Source organism: Marmota flaviventris, chromosome 15 (assembly GCF_047511675.1).
Source record: "Marmota flaviventris isolate mMarFla1 chromosome 15, mMarFla1.hap1, whole genome shotgun sequence".
Taxonomy (NCBI): domain Eukaryota; kingdom Metazoa; phylum Chordata; class Mammalia; order Rodentia; family Sciuridae; genus Marmota; species Marmota flaviventris.
The window spans coordinates 83034893-83056154 of record NC_092512.1 but is presented as its reverse complement, the minus strand read 5'-3'; the positions used below and the strand labels follow the sequence as shown (position 1 = coordinate 83056154).

At 34.4% G+C, this 21262-nt stretch overlaps 1 protein-coding gene and 1 pseudogene across 3 annotated transcripts in view; one reads left to right on the top strand and one right to left on the bottom strand.

Annotated features, from left to right (window-relative positions):
• Spidr (scaffold protein involved in DNA repair) overlaps positions 1-21262 on the top strand; it is a 391802-nt gene that overhangs the window by 58289 nt on the left and 312251 nt on the right. The gene's annotated exons all lie outside the window — the stretch shown is intronic.
• Positions 5498-6833, bottom strand: LOC114090578 (regulation of nuclear pre-mRNA domain-containing protein 1A pseudogene; annotated as a pseudogene).

Here is a 21262-nt window from a genome sequence, read left to right as displayed (position 1 = left end):
ATTTAACAACTGAAACTTCTGTCTCATTCTAAAATATTTTCATCTCCTTAAAAGGAAATGCTGTTCTATTTAGCATCTAATCAATCATAACCCCTTCCACTCTGCTCATTCTAGACTCTAACAACACCAGTATGTTTCCATGGATTTTATCTGTTCTGCGTATTTCACATAACTAGAAATCATTCAGTGTGTTATCCATTGTGTCTGTTTTGATTCTTCAAGTTTTTGAGGTTTATATACATTGGAATATGTATCAGTACTTCATTTATTTCAGTGGCCAAATGATATTCCATTGTATTGTATATCACAGATTGTTTATGCATTCATCTATTGATTATTATTTGAGTTATTTTCACTCTTTTGCTATTGTGAACAGTGCTGTTATGAACATTGGCATATATATATATATGCTTAAGTACTTGTTTTCAATTCTCTTTGGCATATACCAAGGGTTTCAGTTTCCCCACATCCCCAACATTTACCTCTGCCATCTTTTTTTTCTCAATAACTATACTAGGGAGTATGGCAGATATCTCAGTCAGTATGGTTTTAGTTTGCAATTCCCAAGTGGCTAATCATGATGAGCATCTTTTCATGTGGTTACTGATTGGCTATCTGAGTGTTTTCTTTGGAGAAAGGTCTATTCAAGTCCTTTGCCAAGTTTTTATTGGGTTGTTGTCTTTTTTTTGTTCAGTTGTAAGAGAGTTACATATATATATATGCTGGATACTAAATTCTTGCCAAATAGTAATTGGCAAATGTTTTCTTAAATATAGTAGTTATCTCTTCACTTTCTTGATAATGTTCTTGAACGAACAAGTTTCTAAAGTTTTGAGAATTTACAGTTTATTTTTTCTTCTTTTGCTTATGCTTTTCCTGTTGTATCTAAGAATCAGTTGCTAAATCTATAGTAATGGGAATTTCTATTTATGTTTTCATTTTAGAGTTTTCTACTTCTAGCTTTTATATTTAGGCCATTGGTCCATTTTGAGTTAATTTATGTATATGATAGGCATTTTGGTCCAACTTCATTTTTTTGCATGTGAAATCCATTTGTTCCAGCACCATTGTTGAAAAGACTGTTCTTTCCCCACTGAAAAAGTCTTGAAAATTAATTGGCCATAGATGTACTGCTTTATTTGTAGATTCTTTATTTTGGGGTCTGTGGTATGCCAATATCATACTGTTCTGATTGCTATACATGTGTAGTAAGTTCTGAAATGAGGAGTCCTCCAAGTTTGCTCTTCTTTTCAATATTGTTTTGACTATTCAGGGTCCCTCATAATTTTGTATAAATTTAAGGACTGCATTTTCTAGTTCTACAAAAAAAAAACTTGGCATTTTTAGGATTTACATTGAATTTGTAGATTATGTTGAGTAATAGGGCCATCTTAACATATTTCTTCCAATTCATGAATATGGAACTCAGCGTTTATTTAGGTCTATTTATTTATTTAAAAATTTCAACAGTTTTTTAAAATAGGTTTCAGGAATAAGTCTTTTATTTTGTTTGCTAAATTTATTTCTATTTTATTATTATTGTTATCATTGTTATTAGTTTTGAAAGGGCTGACAATTGAACTCAGGGCCTCACACATGCTAGGCAAGTGCTTTTACCACTGAGCCACATCCCCAGCCCCTATTTTATTATTTTTAATTCTGTAAATCAGTTGTTTTCTTACTTTTATTTTTGGGTGATTCACTACTAGTGTATAGAAATGTAACTGATTTTTATATGCTATATTTTGGAACCTTGCTAAATTGGATTGTTAGTTTTAGTAGTTTTTCTCTCCCAGTTCTAAGGATCAAACCCAGACCCTTCAACATAATAGGCATGTGGGGGTGATTTAGGGTTTATCATACATATGGTCACATCATATATAAATAGATATAGTTTTACTTATTCCTTTACAATCTGTTTGCCATTTATTTCATTTTCTTTCCTAAATGCTTTGGCTGTAACTTCCAGTACAACATTGAATAGAAATACCAAAAGTTGGGATCCTTATGTTTCCCCCATTGTTAGGGAAAACTTTCCAGTTTTTCTCTGTTGAATATAACCTTTGGGTTTTTCATAAATGTCATATATCTGATAGAGAATTTTTTTTCCTATTCCCAGATTGTCAAGTATTTTTAATCATAAAATGTGGTGGATTTGGGGGCCTACTTTTTCTTCTATTAGGCGCAAGGTCTCTGTCCTTGATCTACTTTGAATTGAGTTTTGTGCATGGTGAAAGATAGAGGTTTAATTTCATTTTGATACATGTGGATTTCCAGTTTTCTCAGCACCATTTGTTAAAGAAGCTCTATTTTCTCCAATATATTTTGTTGCCTTTGTCTGATAGGAATAACTGAAATTATGTGGGTTTATCTCTGTGTCCTCTATTCTGTACCATTGGACTATAGGTCTATTTTGGTGTCAATACCATGCTGTTTTTGTTATTGTTGCTCTGTAGTATAGTATAGTTTAAAGTCTGGAATAGTAATGCCACAAGCTTAACTTTTTTTTTTTTTTTTGAAAAGAACATAAAACTTTATTAAGAACATCTTATACTGTAATCACATACAGCCAAAGAAAAGGGGTAAACAAACAGGGAGAGTTCATCTTCCTATGTGCTACTGCCACCTCAGAACAGACTCATGTGGATGGCTGGAATTATAGTTGGCAACAAATGCTCTGTATAAATAAACTCATCAAGTAACGCAATGTTCCCTTTCTATACAGAGAAGAACTGGGTTTACACTTTAAAAAGCTTTGATATAGTGCAACAGCTATGAAACAAGACTATATCTTTAGGAGCTATTTCTTAATAGAATACAAAGCAGTTTAGTAACTTTATGTTATTTCATATTATGTAAATTTTTAGAATGGAAAATTCAGAAAGGACCTTCTATCTTTCCCTAAAATAAATTAATTTGTACTTTTGAGGTTTTTTTTTTTTTTTTTCTTTCTCTCTAAAGAGTTCTCAGAACCAGTTCAGTAACTATACTGCAAAAGATGAGTTGCTCATCTACAGTGACAACTGACAACCTAAGTTTGTTCTTTTAATTTTGCAAATCAAGATGACTGGGTCACCCCAGCTTTTGCTGATTCTGAAGGATTTCTTATAGAAAAACCCTGATTCGGAGTGCATGTGAAAGAGGTACCAAAAAAGTTGCATTTGGAATGGTTTTCCTTAAGGGAGGGTGGCTGTTGAGCACAACTGACTTTCTCAGACTCCAGGTTCTCCCCTATGGACTTTTACTTACTGTGATGGAAGGAGCAGAGGGAGTGCCAGGGAATCTGTTCAGACTGCCACTCCAGCAACTCTCTGCACTGTTTGTGGAGAAAAGAGTGATGGTATCCATTCAAACCACAGTACCCCTACTGCAAGTATGGTGACATGCTTTTCTCTTGAGGGGCCAGGCCAAACTGCACTCAGATGCATGATTTGCCTCAGGTACACAGTGAAGAAAATGCTCATGATTTAGAATTTGGTATTACAGTATCCCACCTAACCCCATTTCTTGAAAAAATTTAGCCTTCATTTTAGGAAGGAAGACTATTCACTGCTAAGGCTTACCATGTTAACTATCATAAGGCGGAAAACATGACTAAAGCAGACTATTGTATGTGTTCAGTTAGTGGACTAACCAACAACTGAGGTTTGTGGAGGACTGGTCAAGGGGTGGGATTCAGGTTCTTGAGTACTATCACTTATCACAAATCTCATCAAGCTCTTTAAAAAAATAATGCATTTTTATCATAAATATTTAGAGCAGATACTGGCATCAAAATCAGTATCTAAGTTAGAAGTCTGTCTTAAATGGTGAAAATATTCCAACAAACTTCTAAAAGATTTCAAATCTTTCCAGGAGTACACAGTTTATAAATTAGTTTTAAATGGAAAAAATATATATTCTGAATGGATAAATCACCACTTTAGCAGATCATAAATAAGGTCAAGATATTGAAAATAAGTTAACATACAAGTTCTTGCTTTCACATTAATAACAACAAAAAATCTAACTTACTTGGTATACTTTCACAGCAGGTATAACCAGGTTTTGTAATTGTGCATTTGTTACCTCTCCCCCTTTGCTCTTTTCTTCTATTTCCTATACCTAGGGACAGAGGTACACAGCACAGGCAGATACCCCAATGTGCGGTTCTGGCTGCCGCACACCATTTCCTTGCTTAGAGTGATGTTATTACAAATGCTGGTCAGGATCTATGATTAGTAATTTATCAACCATATTACAAGTTAAGTACATTCATGGTTAAGTGGATTAGGTTCCCAGGTGAGCTTTCAATAGTAATGTGCATAGGGAACCTAACTACTACTGTTTCTGTGAGAAAATGTGTCCTAACTACCAAAGTTGTCTAAAACACTTTGGAATGTAAGACATTTATGGATGGGACTATTTTATATGCATCTGTTTTAGAAATAGGTCAAATTGTAAAAATCACTGTTTCCAGAACTACAGTCTATCAAAACTAAATTTTGCCTTCTCTTTCACATGTGAACTAATTTTAACTATAATCTCTAATACTGAGAAACAAAGTGAAGCCATTTAGAATAGTGAGACATAATTGGCTTGTGGGATTTAAAAGATGTTTTATTGACTATCTACTTTGAATTTGCCTACAATGAGAAATGTCTAATGTAAAGCAATGGATGAGAAAAATGTTTATCCTAAGTCATTATTGAATACAAATCCACAGCTTAACAATATGATTTAAAAAGAAAGCTGGAGAGCATGCAAATGCTCTAACACACAGGGTTAGAAATAAAAGGTAAAAGTACATTTGTTTTATATTTACATCTGTAAATATACAAATATAAAATTTACCAGATCTACCCTGTAGTGTAGCACTCTTAATTTCCAAATATACAGTCATTCAAAAACTTGAAGGGAACATTAAAAATGTCCCAGGCTACTTTACTGAACATTAATGAATATCGAGTTCTTGTACTATTAGAGCTAAAAATACTACTGTGTTTTAAGTTATACAGCTGAGGGAATAATAAAAGTATCATTTCATGTTTCTTTTAATCCCATAGATAGCTTTTTTTATCAAAGGGATCAATTATGTTAAAAGGAGACTGATTTGACAAATAGAAATCAGTTCCAGAACCAAAGTTGTTCTCTTGGTAGAGTCTCAAAATTCATAGCATTTTCATATTAATCTATTCAAAAAATTCTAAACAGTATAATCAAAGGAGTCCCTATTTCACAATCTTTTTAGTCTATGATGGCAGTTGAAATAGAACTCCTACAATGCTATCTGAAAAGTTCTCTAGACTTCGATCTGACCCTACAAGTGGCATCCATGTTTAGTGTTAAATTACTGACCTCTAGAGAGTAAGGAATCAAAAGTAGGGAGAGGCACAGAACTGATATTTGGGTTGGGGAGAAGGATGAAGATTAAGTTGGAACATTTAGTCCCTTCTATAATCAAGTCCTAACTATACCATAATAAAGTCTCAACCAACTCCTGATTAGTTTTTCCCCTTTAGGAATTAGATAGTATACAGTGATTAGATACTGAAAAAAGAAAATAATGAAAAACAATTGAAAATACATGAAGAAATAGAAACATGGACTTTCTCACAAGGCCCTGGATCAAAAAAATTTACAAAAAGATTGTTTGAAAATAATCACTATGTGAGCTTATTAATACACAGAGATCATCACTTTGTTTAAACTAAGTCATGTTAACTTACTAATAAAATAGTAAACAAATCAACATTTTAAACAATTTTATAAATTACTTGTCGCTTCTTTTGTTAGTATCACTCTCTCAACAATATACAAAAATAACGCTTCAGGACTATCCACCTAACCCGTCTCCATGTCTTGCAAAGTCCTGGGCCCTGGAAAGAAACTGGTCGTCAATCTTCACTGTAGATGTCCCCCGCAAAGGGCAGGTGCATGTGGCTGCCAGTGACATTGGGCAATAGAGATAAGTCTGGCAGGCTCTGGATCCGGGACCTGAGTTCTTTGCGCACCAGGGAAACTCTGGCTAACTTGCGCTTGTATTCTTCCAATTTATGCTCTTTCTCTGCAAGGGCTTCTTTTTGACAACGAAGAAAATCTGCTAACATTCGAGTGAGTTGCTTCCTATCATCTATTTCTGCCGCCAATCTGCCATTGTAATCTGCCAGCAACATACAAGCATCCTCTACCATTTTAGAAAGCCTTTCTCCAGATTCTTTATCTGTTATTTTATCTAGCAGGGATACTTCTTGGACTTCGACAGGCAAAGAAGCTATCCTCTGATGAACTGCTGCATCACCTGAAGCTGCATTTTCTAGATCTTGTAAGGCTCTAACGAGATCTAAGAGTCTGTGGTGGTTCACTTGGAGATCCTAGAGAGGAACAATTTTCATTTTCATCCACCTTTATTTGTTCATAAGTTCTCTTCCTAGGCTTCTTATCACCATACAGAGCTTGCTTAAGTTGTTCTAATACATCATTTTCATATACAGATCTTTCTTCCCAAATAGATAACACTCTTCCAAGGTGCTTCTTACAACTTTCATCAGTTTCACTTGAAACATGCTTAAAAGCCTCCACTATAACTGGTGCAAAATCTTTTGTAAACTCCGGCCCCTTCCTTTTGCTGTTCTGAATGACATCATTGGCTAGGTAGAGAAAAGTAAGCTTCCTGTTGGGTTTTGCTTTCCGCAGCTCCCGCTCCCACACGGTGACGATGGGCCGCAAGTGCTTGCGGTGGTGGATGAGCCACAGGGACAAGGTCTGCACACTCTGCTGCGAGTTGCTCAACTCCGACAGCTTCTTCTCCAGCGCCGCCTCAGAGAAGGTGGACATCCCTCCAAAACCGCGTTCACGCCATCCCACACGGTGGGGCCAAGGGGAGGAGAGTTTCACCCGTCGCAGCCTCGCCCCCTCACCCCACCCTTCCCCACGCCCTCACCACCGATGCCACTACATCCAAGTCCCTCCACAAACCAGCAAGATCTAAGCTTAACTCTTGCTAAAGATTGCTTTGGCTATTCTGGGTCTTTTATTTTTCCAGATAAATTTCATGATTTTTTTTTTTTTTTATTTCTATGAGGAATGTCATTGGGTTTTTGATTGGAATTGCGTTAAATCTATACAGTGCTTTTGGTAGTATGGTCATTTTGACAATATTAATTCTGCCTATCCAAGAACAATGTAGATCTTTCCATCTTCTAAGGTCTTCTTTAATTTCTTTGTTTGGCGTTCTGTAGTTTTCATTGTAGAGGTCTTTTATCTCTTTCATTTAGTTGATTCCCAAGGGTTTTTTGTTTGTTTGTTTGTTTGTTTGTTTGTTTGTTTTGAGGCTGTTGTAAATGGGTGGTTTTCCTAGTTTCTCTTTCTGAGGAGTTTTCACTGAAGTACAGAAATGCCTTTGATTTATGGGCATTAATTTTATATCCTGCTACTTTGCTGAATTCATTTATTCTAGAAGTTTTCTGGTGGAATTTATTTTTTGGGTCATCTAGGTATAGAATCATATTGTCATGTCAGATTAAACCCCAGCTTCTTTAATAAGAAGCTCAAGAATTAAAACCAGGAATCAATAAATGTGATTTATGGATTCGAACTAAAAAGCTTCTTCTGAGAAAAGAAACAGTGAGGTGAATAGAGAACCTACAGAATGGGAGCAAATAAAATGAGATTTTATCTCATTCCAATCAGAATGGCAGCTATCAAGAATACAAACAACAATGAATGTTGGTGAGGATGTGGGGAAGAAGGCACACTCATACCTTGCTGGTGGAACTGCAAATTGGTGCAGCCAATTTGGAAAGCAGTATGGAGATTCCTTGGAAAACTGGGAATGGAACCACCTTTTGTCCCAGCTCCTCAATGTATAACTAAAGGACTTAAAAACAGCATACTACAGGGACACAGCCACATCAATGTTTATAGCAGCACAACTCACAATAGCTAAATTGTGGAACCAACCCAGATGCCCTTCAGCAGATGAATGGATACGGAAAATTTGGTATATATACACAATGGAACATTACTCAGAGAGAATAAAATCATGGCATTTGCAGGTAAATGGATGGAGTTGGAGAATATGATGCTAAGTGAAGTAATTCAATTCCAAAAAACCAAAGGCAGAATGTTTTCTTTGATATGAGGATGCTGACTCACAATGGTGATGGTGGGGGCATGGAAGGAATGGAGGAACTTTAGATAGGGCAAAGGGGAGGGAAAGGGAGAGGGAATAGGAATAGGAAAAATGTCGGTGTGAGTTAGACATCATTACCCTAAGTTCATGTGTGAAGACACAAATGTTGTGAAAATACTTGGTGTACAACCAATGACTTGAATATTTGTGCTCTATATGTGTAATATGAAATGAATTGCATTCTGCCCTCACATATAACAAATAGAATAAATAAATAATTTAAAATTAAAATAAAAAAATATGGATTTTATAAATGCTTTTCCCACATCAATTGGGAAAGTCATATCCTTTTTCTCCTTTATTCTGTTGATATGGTATATTAGATTGATTGATTGATTTTTCATATGTTGAGACATCCTTTGATTGCTAGGATACACCTCATTTGATTATGGTATATATAATTTCATTATGTTACTGGATTCAGTTTTCTGGTATTTTATGGGGGATTTTTAAAATCTGTACTCATATGGCATATTAATCTGTAGTTTTCTTGTGATGCCATTATGGCCTTGTTATTAGGGTAATGCTGGTTTTACAGAATGAGCTAGGAAGTATTTTCTCTCTTTTATTTTTAAAAGAGTTTCAGAAAGATTGGCGTTAATTCTCTAAATGTTTAGTAAAAATAACCAGTAAAACCATTTGGTTCTGTGATTTGCTTTGTTAGGAGACATTTGACTCCCAGTTAAATCCCTCTACTTACAGTGCTGTTTATATTTTCTATTTCTTTTTGAGTCAGTTTTTGTCATTTGTATGTTTCTAAAAATGTATTCATCTCATCTAGGTTATTTAATTTGTTGGCATACAGTTGTTTATAATGTTTTCTTATAACTCATTTTATTTCTGTAAGAATTATAATAATTTTCATTAATGATTTATATATATTTTTTCTTTGTTATTCTAGCAAAAGATTTGTTAATTTTGTTGATATTTTCAAAGAATCAACTTTTGGTTTATTTGAGTTTCTCTCATTTTCTTTTCTCTTTTATTTGTCTCTGATCTAATCTTGATTATTATTCCTCTTCTGCTAACCTTGTGCTTATTTTATTCTTGTTATAATTCAGTAAGATATAAAGTAAGATTATGATTTGAAATCTTTATGCTTTTTTTCCCATAGAGACATTACAGCACCAGATTTCCCTTTGAGCACAGTTTTTGATGAATCTCACAAGCCTTATTGTCTTTTTTTATTTTTATTTGTTTCAAAGTATTTTTAAACATTTTCATTGACCGATTTCTACATATTTGTGAATTTTCAGTTTTCCGTCTCTTACTGATTTCTTACTTAATTCCATTAGGTTCTTTGAAGATAGTTTGTATGATTTCAGTCTTTTTAAAAGTATAGAGCCTTGTTTTGTGGCCTAACGTATTGTGTTATTCCAAGAACAAGGTGTTGGCCTAGTTGGGCTGCCTTTGAAGACTCCATTTCAGGCCTTTCTTCAACCTTGGTAGTTCCTAGACTTGTGGCAGCAAAACTCTAGTGTTCACATATATTTTCCCTGTTTATCTCCAAATTTCTCACTTAAAAAAAATAATAACACTAGTCTTCCTGGGTTAGAGGTTTATCCTATTCCATTTTGACCTTATAACTTGACTACTTATATCTATAACAACTCTATTTTTAAATAAGGTCTCATTTTGACTTCACATGTAAATTCTTTTGTTTGTTTGTTGGCACTAGGGCAATTTACCACTTAGCTACATCTCGGGTCCTTTTTATTGTGAGACAGTCTCTTGCTAAGTTGCTGAGGCAGGCCTACACTTGCAGTTTTCCTGCCTTAGCCTCCTGGATTTCTGGGATTATAGGAATAGGCCACCGTGCCCTGTAAATATATTAATATATGTAGGACAAAATTCTGTACATAGCAGGAAATGTTCCCTTCTCTTGTAAATTTTATTAGACTTTGTGAATAATTGGTACTAATTTTCAGTAAAAGTTTGGTAGAATTCGTCCATGAAGGCAGATGTGTTGAGGCTTTGTTTAGAATAAGATTTTAAATTCTAATTCAATCTCCTTGTGTTATGGTGTGATTCTCATTTTCTATTTATACAATTTTGGTAGTTTGTGTCTTGCCAGGAATTTATAGTTTTATTTTTAGTTATCTGATTTGTTAGCATATATTTGTTTGTGGTATTCTTTTATGATCTTTTTATTTCTGTAAGACCAGCAATGATAGCTCATCTTTCTGATTTTAACAAATTGAGCCTTCTCTTTTTCTTGGTTAGTATTCATAAGGGTTTATAAATTCTTTTGGTGTTTTCAAGAACCAAACTTTGATTTTGTTGACTTGCGAGTTTAGGTTATTTATTTGAGAACTTTTTTCTTTTTGAAAATATGTGTTTAGAAGTAGAAGTTGTAATCTCTACTGGCTAGAATTAGGTTAGGAGTAGGTTAATCCCTATAAACAGTATGTTAGATGCATTTCCTTAAGTTTTGGTGTGGTATGACTTCATTTTCAGTCATTCGAAGTACTTTATATTTTGTCTTAGGATCTTTTCTTTGACTCATTGGTTATTTAAGACAGTTATTTTCATATTTCCCAAATATTCAGCTTATTTTCTGTAGTAATTTCATTACATTCTGGTGGAATAGTAATCTGTATTTTACTCCTTTTAATTTTGTTGAGTCTTGTTTTATGGTCTAACATATGGTTTGCCCCAAAGACTGTCCATTGTCTCGTTGAATTGAGAATGATTCACATTTTGTCATTTTGGGGTAGAACATTCAATAGATGATGTTCACTTGGTCTAATTGCTTCATATGTTATTAAATCTATTTTCTTGTTCATCTTTTGCTTAGTTTTCTTATCCACATTGATAGTAGAATATTAAAGTCTCCAACTATTATCTTATTTTCCCTTCTCATTTATCAGTTTTGAATCTTTGTTGTTAGATGTATGTTTATAATTGTTATATTTTCTGATGAATTAACACTTTCATCATGATAAAACATCTCTATTTCTAGTAATATTTTAAAATCTATTTTATCTGATATTACTATAGTTATTCAAGCTTTCTTAGGATTTCTGTTCGCATGCTATATATTTTTCCACCCTTTTACTTTCAATATAATTCTATTTTGAATCTATATTTCATCCCTTAGAGCACATAATGGGATCATCAATTTTGATACAGTAAGGCAGTCTCTACCTTTGTTTTGATTAATTCACTCACATTTAACTTTATTGATATATTTTTATTCATGTACACTTTTACTTTTCAGTCTCTTTATGTTTCAGGGTTTTTTTTTTTTTTCCCTATTTGCCCGTTCCTGAATTATTCCTTTACTTTAAAGTAATATTTTTTGTATCATTTTATTATTATTCTCATTTTTTCCGTTTCTTTTTTGTTCTTTTTAGATATACATGACAGTAGAGTATATTTTGACATATTATACATACGTGGAGTATAACTTATTCTAATTAGAATCCCATTCTTGTGGTTGTACATGATGTAGAGTTCCACTAGTTGTTTTCATATATGAACATAGGAAAGTTATGTCTGATTCATTCTACAGTCTTTCCTATTTCCCTCCCCTCCCCTTTCCCTTTGTCTGAAACAACGAACTTATATTCTTCCCTCCCCACCCTTATTGTGTGTTCGTATCTACATATCAGAGTGAACATTCAGCCTTTAGTTTTTTGGGACTGGCTTATTTCACTTAGCATGATAGTCTCCAGTTTTCTATTCATTTACTGGAAAATGCCATTATTTCTTCTTTATGGCTAAATAATATTCTATTGTGTCTATATATAACATTTTCTTGATCCATTCATGTGTCAGAGGCCACATAGTTTGGTTCCATAGCTTGGGTTTTGTGAATTCAGCTACTGTAAACATTGTTGTAGCTGTATCATTATAGTGTGCTGACTTTAAGTCCTTTGGGTATATACTGAGGATTGGGATAACTGAGTCAAATGGTGGCTCCTTTCCAAATTTTCTGAGGATTCTCCATACAGCTTTCCAAAGTGGGTGCACTACTTTACAGTCCCACTAGCAATTTATGAGTGAGCATTTTCTTCCATACCCATGCCAATGTTAATTGTCCTGTGTTCTTGATAATTGCCATTCTGACTGGAGTGAGATGGAATCTCAGTGTGGTTTTAATTTTCATTTCTCTAATTGCTAGAGATGTTGAACATTGTTTCATATATTTTCTGACCATTCATATTTCTTCTTCTGAGAAGTGCCTGATCAGTTCCTTTGACAATTTATTATTTACTGATTGGGTAATTTGTTTGGTTTTTTTGGTGTTAAGTTTTTTGAGTTTTTTGTATATCCTGGAGATTAATGGTCTGTCTGAGGTACAGGTGGCAAAGATTTTCTCCCATTCTGTAGGCTGTTTTTTCAGGTTCTTCATTGTTTGCTTTGCTGTGAAGAAGCTTTTTAGTTTGATGCCATCTCATTTATTGATTCTTGATTTTACTCCTTAGGCTTTAGGAGTCTTATTGAGGAAGTCAATTCCTGAGCTAACATGGTGGAAAGTTGGGCCTACTTTTTCCTCTAGTATGTGCAGGGTCTCTGGTCTAATGCCTAGGTCCTTAATCCACTTTGAATTGAGTTTTGTGCAGGGTAAGATATAAGGGGTTTAATTTCAATCTACTACATATGGATTTCCAGTTTTCCTAGCACCATTTGTTGAAGCGGCTATTGTTTCACCAATGTATGTTTATGGCAGCTTTGTGTAGTATAAGATAACTGTATTAAGTGCATATGTCTTTGTGTCTTTTGTTCTGATCTGTCGTTTATCATGTCTGTTTTTGTGCCAGTACCATGCCGTTTTTCTTTTCTTTTCTTTTTTTTTTGTGCCAGGATTAAACTCAGGGTCCTCAACTACTGAGCCACATCCCCAGCCCTATTTTGTATTTTATTTAGAGACAGGGTCTCACTGAGTTACTTAGCACCTCACTGTTGCAGAGGCTGGCTTTGAACTCGTTATCCTCCTGCCTCAGCCTTTTTGAGCCACTGGCTGGCTACTATGCCGTTTTTGATACTATAGTTCTGTAGTATAATTTAAGGTCTGGTATTATATCACTTTTCACGTTAAGGATTGTTTTGGCTATTTTGGGCCTCTTATATTTCCAGATGAATTTTGTGGCTGCTTTTTCTATTTCTATGAAGAATGCCATTGGAATTTTGATGATAATTGCATTGAATCTGTAGCACTTTTGGTACTGTGGCCATTTTGACAATGATAATTCTGCCTATTCAAGAACTTGGAAGATCTCTCCATCTTGTAAGGTCTTCTTCAATTTCTTTCTTTAGTGTTCTGTAGTTTTTGTTATTGGGATCTTTCACCTCTTTTGTTAGATTGATTCCCAAGTATTCTTTTTATTTATTTACTTATTTATTTAATTTTTTTGAGGCTACTGTGAATAGGATAATTTTCCTGATGTCTCTTTCAGTTCATTTGTCATTGGTATATAGAAGCACAATTTATTTATGGGTATTAATTTTATATCCTGCTACTTTGCTGAATTTGTTTATGAGTACAGCAAGAAGCTTTATGTTGGAATGTTTGGATCTTCTAAGTATAGAATCACGTTGTAAACAAATAGGCATAGTTTGAGTTCTTTTCCTATTCTTATTCTCTTAATTTCTTCTGTCTAATTGCTTTGGCTACATTTTGAATAGTATTCTAACATAGAAGGACTATGTTGAATAAAAGTGGTGAAAGAGGGCATCTCTGTCTTGTTCCAGTTTTTAGAGGGAATTCTTTTAATTTTTCTCCATTTAAAATGGTGCTAGCCTTGAGTTTAGCACATGTAGCTTTTACAAAACTATCAAAAAACTTTTTCAGTTTTTCTCCACTTAAAATGATGCTGGCCTTGGGTTTATCATGAATAGCTTCTACAAAAACTATCCCTAGTTTTTCTAGTGCTTTGAACGTGAATGGATGCTGAATTTTGTCAAAAACTTTTTCTGCACCTATTGAGATAATTATGTGGTTCTTGTCTTTAAGTCTATTGATGTGATGTATTATGTTTATTAATTTCCATATGTTGAACCAACATTGCATCCCTGAAATGAATTCCACTTGATCGTGGTACACTGTCTTTTTAATGTTTTCATATGTGATTTGACAGTATTTTATTAACAAATTTTGCATTTATGTTCATCAGGGTTATTAGTCTGAAATTTTCTCTCCTTGATGTGTTTTTGTCTGGTTTTGGTATCAGGGTAATACTAGCTTCATAGAATGAATTTGGAAGGTTCCTTCCTTTTCTATTTCATGGAATACTTTAAGGAGTATTGGTGTTAATTCTTCTTTGAAGGTCTTGTGGAACTCAGCTAAGAATCCATTTGGTCCTGGGCTTTTCTTTGTTTGTAAGCTTTTGATGGTATCTTCAGTTTCATTGCTTGAAATTGACCTGTTTAAATTTTTTATGTCCTTCTGTTTTAATTTGGGCAGGCCATATGTCTCTAGAAATTTGTCAGTATCCTCTATTTTATTGGAGTATAGATTTTCAAAGACGTTTTTGATTATTATCTGTATTTCAGTAGTGTCTGTGGTGGTATTTCCTTTTTTATCATGAGTTTTCTCTGTTAGCTCAGCTAAGGATTTTTAAATTTTATTTGTTTTTTTCAAATAACCAATTTTTTTCATGAGTTTTTTTAATTTTAATTTTTTGTTTTATTTAGTTATATATGACAGTAGACTGCATTTATGCACTTTGATATATTATACATAGGTGGGATATAATTTCTCATTTTTCCGAGTGTACATGTTGTAGAATCACATTGGTTGTGCAATCATATATATACATAAAGTAATAATGTCTGTTTCATTCTGCTATCCTTCCTATCCCCACATCCTGTCCCTTCCCTTCCCTTCCCTTTTCTCTACCTAATCTAAGGTTATCTATTCTTCTATTAGTGCCAACTTTTTGTTTTGTTGGTTTTGTGAATTGTGTTTTTGTTTCAATTTCATTGATTTTTAGGCTCTGATTTTAATTATTATTATTATTATTTTTTGTCTTCTGCTTTTGGTATTGATTTGTTCTTCTTTTTCTAGGGCCTTGAGATGTAATTTTAGGTTATTTGGTGACTTTCTTTTCTTTTAAAGAATGTGCTCAGTGCAGTGAACTTTCTTCTTAGAACTGCCTTCATAGTGTCCCAAAGAATTTGATAAGTTGTCTCATGATTCTCATTTTTCTCTAAGTATTTTTTTTAATTTCATCCTTGATTTTTTTTTATACTGTCCTTTGGTCATTCAGTAGTATATTGTTTAGTCTCCAGGTGTTAGAGTAGATTCTACTTTTTATTTTATTGTTGATTTCTAATTTCATTCCATTATGATCTGATAGAATGCAAGGTATTATTTCTTTTCTTTTTATTTTTTATATTTGCTAAGAGTTGCTTTGTGGCCTATGATTTGGTGTGTTTTAGAGGAGGTTCCATGTGCTGCTAAGAAGTATTCAGTCCTTGATGGATGAAATATTCTAAGAATGTCTATTAATTCTAAATTACTAATTGTATTTTTTAGTTCTGTAGCTTTTTAATTTAGCTTTTATTTGGAGCATCTGTCTACTGATGAGAGAAGCATGTTAAAGTTGCCCAGTATTATTGTGTTGTGGTCTGTTTGATTCTTGAAATTGAGAAGGGTTTGTCTAATGTATGTAGGTGCTCTACTATTTGGGGCATAAATATTTATGACTGTTAATGTCTTGTTGATGTATAATTTCCTTACACAGTATGAAATGACCTTCTTAGTTCCTTCTGATTAACTTTGATTTGAGTCCATTTTATCTGAGGTTATAAACCCAATTGTTTATGATATCCATGCGAATATGTTTTTTTCCTATTCTTTTACCTTCCGTCTTTGGATGTCTTTGCTCATGAGGTGAGTCTCTTGGAGACAGCATATTGTTGGGACTTGTTTTTTAATCCAGTCTGTGTCTTTTGATTGATGTGTTTAAGCCATTTACATTCAGTGTTATTATTGATTTATTTCTGTTTTTTAATTTAAATTAATTTCTCCCTTTTTTTTTCTTCTAGTGTAGTTCCTCTGTTTGTTGGTTTTCACTTCAATTTTTTCATCTTAATGAAATATCTTATTGAGACTGTTTTATATAGAGCAGGCTTTTTAGTTGTGAATGCTTTTAACTTTTGTTTATCATGGAAGGTTTTTACTTCATTTTCATTTGAAGCTTAATTTTGCTGGGTATATTATTCTTGGCTAGCATCCATTTTCATTCAGAGTATGGAATATATTCCAAGACCACCTAGCTTTGTGGGTCTGGGTTGAGAAAATCAGCTGAGATCCAAATTGCTTTCCTTCTAAATGTTACCTGTTGCTCTTTGTGGCAGCCTTTAAAATTCTATCCTTATTCTGTATGTTAGGTATTTTCATAATAATGTGCCTTGGTGTGCATGTATTGTAATTTTGTATATTTGGAGTCCTGTAACCTCCTGTGTTTGATTTTTCCATTTCATTTTTTCGGTTTGGGAAATTTTCTGGTATTGTATCATTGAAAAGAGTGTACATTCCTTTGGTTTGTATCTCTGAGCCTTCATCTAGCCCAATAAATCTTAAGTTTGGTCTTTTCATGTTAATGCATATTTCTTGGTAGTTCTGTTTACAGTCTCTTTACATCTTTTCTCCTTTGTCAACTTTATTTTCTAGATTATATATTTTGTCTTCATTGCCTGAAACTCTTGTCTTCCAAGTGGCCCAGTCTGTTGGTGATTCTTTCCAATTTGGCTTATTGATTCCTTCTTTTCAAGGATTTCCAACTGATTCTCCTTATTTAAATTATCATTGACTTCTTGTATTTTCTGATTTCATCTCTTCTATAATCTTTTTACCTTGTAAATTAGTTTAACCATGAACTTCCTGAATTCCATCTCTGATGTTTCTCCACATTGGTGTCAGTGGAGTCTATTGTTGAAGTATTCTGTTTTATTTGGGATGATTTATTTCTTTGTTTTTTCATATTGTTTTTTCATTTTGTGTGCCTCCCCATCTGTCTGTATGGATCTAATGCTGTAGAGTTTCTTCCTTATGAGTTTATAGTGTCCTTCTATGTTATTAGTACCTCACAGATTGGGGGTGGTGCAAAATATAGCAACAATCTATGCAAACAACATATAGCAGTAGATGAGGTACTTAGGTCCTCTTTTGATATCTAGTGTTAATTGGTGTGATATGTAGAGATAGTAGGATCAGCAATTTCTGTTAGTAAAAACAGTAAATAATAATGATTATGTTTGGCTTAAAATCCTACAATAGGTGTTGTCTGTGATTTTTGCCATATTAATTATTACTGTGACATTGGTGGTAGGGGTGGGCGTTATATACTTCAATGAGTATTAAGAAGTGTTAGGGATAGACTGGAGTATGAGGAAAGAAGAAGAGATAAGAGGGTAGAAAAGTATTTGAAATTTCCAAGGGTGAATATCAGGGCAGATGCAGTGGTAACTTAAGATATGTTATCAATGTGAAAGGGAAAGAAAAAAAATAGAAGAATATAATAGAGGAGAGAGAGAGAGAAAGGAATGTGGATGTCTGAAATAGAAAAAATAGAGAGGGAGACAAGGGAGATAAATTAATGGCAAAGACCATATAAAATACAAAACAAAAGCAAAATGTGCCAATCAAAAACCCTAAAGCTCAGAATACACAGTGTGGGAAAATAAGGTCTTTAAAAAAAAAAAAAGGAAAGGAAAGGGGAAAAAAAGGCTAGAAATGAGGAGAAACAAAAATGTGTAGAGTCCTTGAATCAATCAATACATATTCAAATAAAACAAAAACCCAGTGTAGAAAACCAAAAAAAAAAAAAAAAGCAAAACAACAATAATAACAAACGACAACAACATAATTTTGATGAAATATTAAGAAATTAAGGAGTGGTAGCCACTCTGGTGGACAAAATAGTCCATGAGCATGTGTTCACTGTGCCCACCTGATTATCTTTTTGTTTCTTCTTGAGCTTTGAACTAAGTGTGGGAATGTGGGCCATGGGTTGTCACGTCCTTCCTTTTTTATTGTGCTGCTCATTGAGTTGAAGGTTGGGGTTTTAAACTTCCCAATTTCCCTTGGGAGATGGTGTGGGCGTGCCAGGATGCAGGCCAGGAGCTGAAGTGGTGTTCTGGAGAACCTGGGTTGCAGGTGGGAGGCAAAGTAGCTGGCCTTGACTGGGGGCCCAGCTTGCCTGTGCCAGGCGCTGGGACCTGCAGGCCCGCAGCAAAGCTGTATGCTGGGCTGGGCAGTTTGAGAAGCAAAGCAGCAGCCTGGTTTGCAGGGCCATGGGCCAGTAGCTAAGTTGCAGGACTAGTTGGCAAAGCATTGAGCTGGATCAGGGGCTGAGGGGGACCAGAGGGTCTGGCAAGTTCCAGACTCATGTCAGGCGTGGCGTTTCCCCACCTCCCATGCCACTCCCTCCACTCCCCCAATCAGATGGGTTCTGGACCAGCTCGGTTGAGCCCAGAGCCAAACACCCTCACAGGAACCAACCTGCTACAGGTGGCCCCATCAGTCCCCTTGAGCTGCAGGACTCACCAGGCTTGGGATGCCTTGCTCTCTCCAGCCTCTCTAACCTGTGTTCCTCTGGGCAAAATGTGCTCCCAGTTTCTCATTTTTCATAGGTTTGCTAGGCTCAGACCAGCTGCATCATTTCATATTCCCACCAGCAAGATATGGAGGTTCCAGTTTCCGTACATCCTTCAACACATCTTTTCACCTCCCCTTTTATTATGTGTGTTCTAGTATATGTGAAATGGTATTTCACTTTGATTTTGCATTGCATTTTTCTAATGTTTAATGATCTTTCCTTACACTTACTGGCCATTTGTGTATGTTCCTTTGGGAAATGTCTGTTCAAATTCTTTGTTCACTTTTCAGTTGGCTTATTTGTGTTTTTAATGTTGAATTGTAAGAATACATGTTTTGTATGCAGCATTTTTAAAATTCATATATATGATTTGCAAACATTTCTTCCCGTCAGCAAGTTATATTTTACTGTACTTTGTTACACAAAAACTTTTAACAAGCCCCTCTTATGTATTTTTTTATTTGCTTGTACTTTTTGTGTCATATGGAAAAGCCACTGTGTAATAGAAGGTCACAAAGATTTATGTATTTTCTTCTAAGAATTTAAGTTTTAGCTAGTTAATTTAAATGTATGATCCATTTAGGGTTAATTTTTTAGGTGAGGTGTTAAAATTTATTCTTTTGCATGTGGATATCCCGTTGTTGCAGACTGTTGTGTTGAGAAGACTACTGTTCATTTAAAAGTCATAGCACCTTTGTCAAAAAAATCAGTTCATCACAGATATATGTTTATTTCTGGATTCACTATTCTATTCCATTGCTCTGTATCTTTCCTGATGTCAGTTTTACCCTATCTTGTTAAATATAATTTTGTAGTATGAAATAAAATTGTGAAGTGAGAGTTCTATAACTGTTTTTCCTTTTTGAGATATTTTGGCTTTTCTGGGTCCCTTGCATCTCCATTACGAATTTTAGAATGAGTTTTTCATTTCTTTACTCTTGATCCATGCCCATGGGATCTTTGTGTTTTTCCTGCTAGTGGTTGTCAGAAGCTGGAATGCATTCTACGTTGAAAGAGATTGCATTCTAGTAATGATCTAGTGATGATTGTGGTCTGAAGATTTCAAGATAGAACCTGGTTAAAAGATGTGGTGTTATACTTTTATGCTATGAAATTCTACCAGTAAATTTAAAAAGCCCAGAGAACAAATTATCATTCACACGTTCCTGCATACTCAGGTTAAGACTTAAGATTGTCATTTGAAACAAAGTAACAATATTTGAGGGATTCGGTCATTTGGAGGTTTGTATTACTAATCATTACTAATGATTTAACCAGCATTAAATGCACTGCAGCAGATACATTGTTTCAAAAGTGACATGTCCTAAGAGTGATGGCAGTGAATAATGATGTTGTTGCCACCCTCACTTTTTTTTAGTTCCAGGAATTGAACTCAGGGACACTCGACCACTGAGCCACATCCCCAGCCCTATTTTGTATTTTATTTAGAGACAGGGTTTTACTGAATGGCTTAGCACCTCACTTTTACTAAGTCTGGCTTTGAACCTCGAGATCTTTCTGCCTTAGCCACCTGAGCCACTGGGATTACAGGTGTGTACAGCTGCACCCAGCTGTTGTTGTTGCCCTTTTCTTTGGGTAAAAGTTATGAAATTATGCAGGAACTGCACGTGTAATAATGGTACTTGAACATGATAAAGAATGTTCATGTGTATGTGATTGGCAATAAATACTTAGAATACCTCTTTTCAACCCATTATTTTGAAATTTTATTGATAAATCATTCTACACCCATATACCCATGGATTTCAAAACACATTTTAAAATCAAATATTAGTACAGAAAGGGGCCTCATAAAAAAGTCTTTTCTCATTGCCCAAAGAGTATTATTAAAGTATTTGTTGCAGTTACACCTTTTATCTTAGCCTTTTTTTCTATTCCTCACCTTCCATTACTATTTCTAATAATCTAAAAAAGGATTTTTTTTGGTGAAATTCTGTATTTAAGAAAACTGTTAACACGAGTCCATTTGTACTAAAACTTAGCATAAGGAGGGGATTTTGCCTAGTTTGGGAGACATTTCTCTATACTTATTTTCACATAGAACCATTTGAATCTTAGAGAAGTGAAAACTCAAGAAACCCCAAATGGTAAATAGAGGACTTGCCCACCAAAGGCACAGGGGAGAGTCTTCTGCTGCCTGCTTAAGGATCTTTCAGGGCTCTCCTATAGCCACACTTTTGCCATATATTATCTAGTTGTTATGAGAATAGAGAGATGAGCTTTTCTTTCTCATACTTCTTTATCCTCTATTGTACTTAGTTGTGATTTTATAAGTCTAAAAGTAGCTCTTGGAATACTTTTTAAACATTCTTTTTTATGAGCTCTGGTACTTAAATATTTACTTACTTTAGTGCAGATACCTCTCTTGCCTGCCCTTTCTTTTCGCCTTTAGGCTACACTACACTAACAGTAATTTTGGGCATTTTCCCAGCATATTCTTAAAACCTGACTGGTCTATTTATGAGCAGACATTTCAGAATATATAGTTAATTTGTAAAACAAATCTCTCAGTTACATC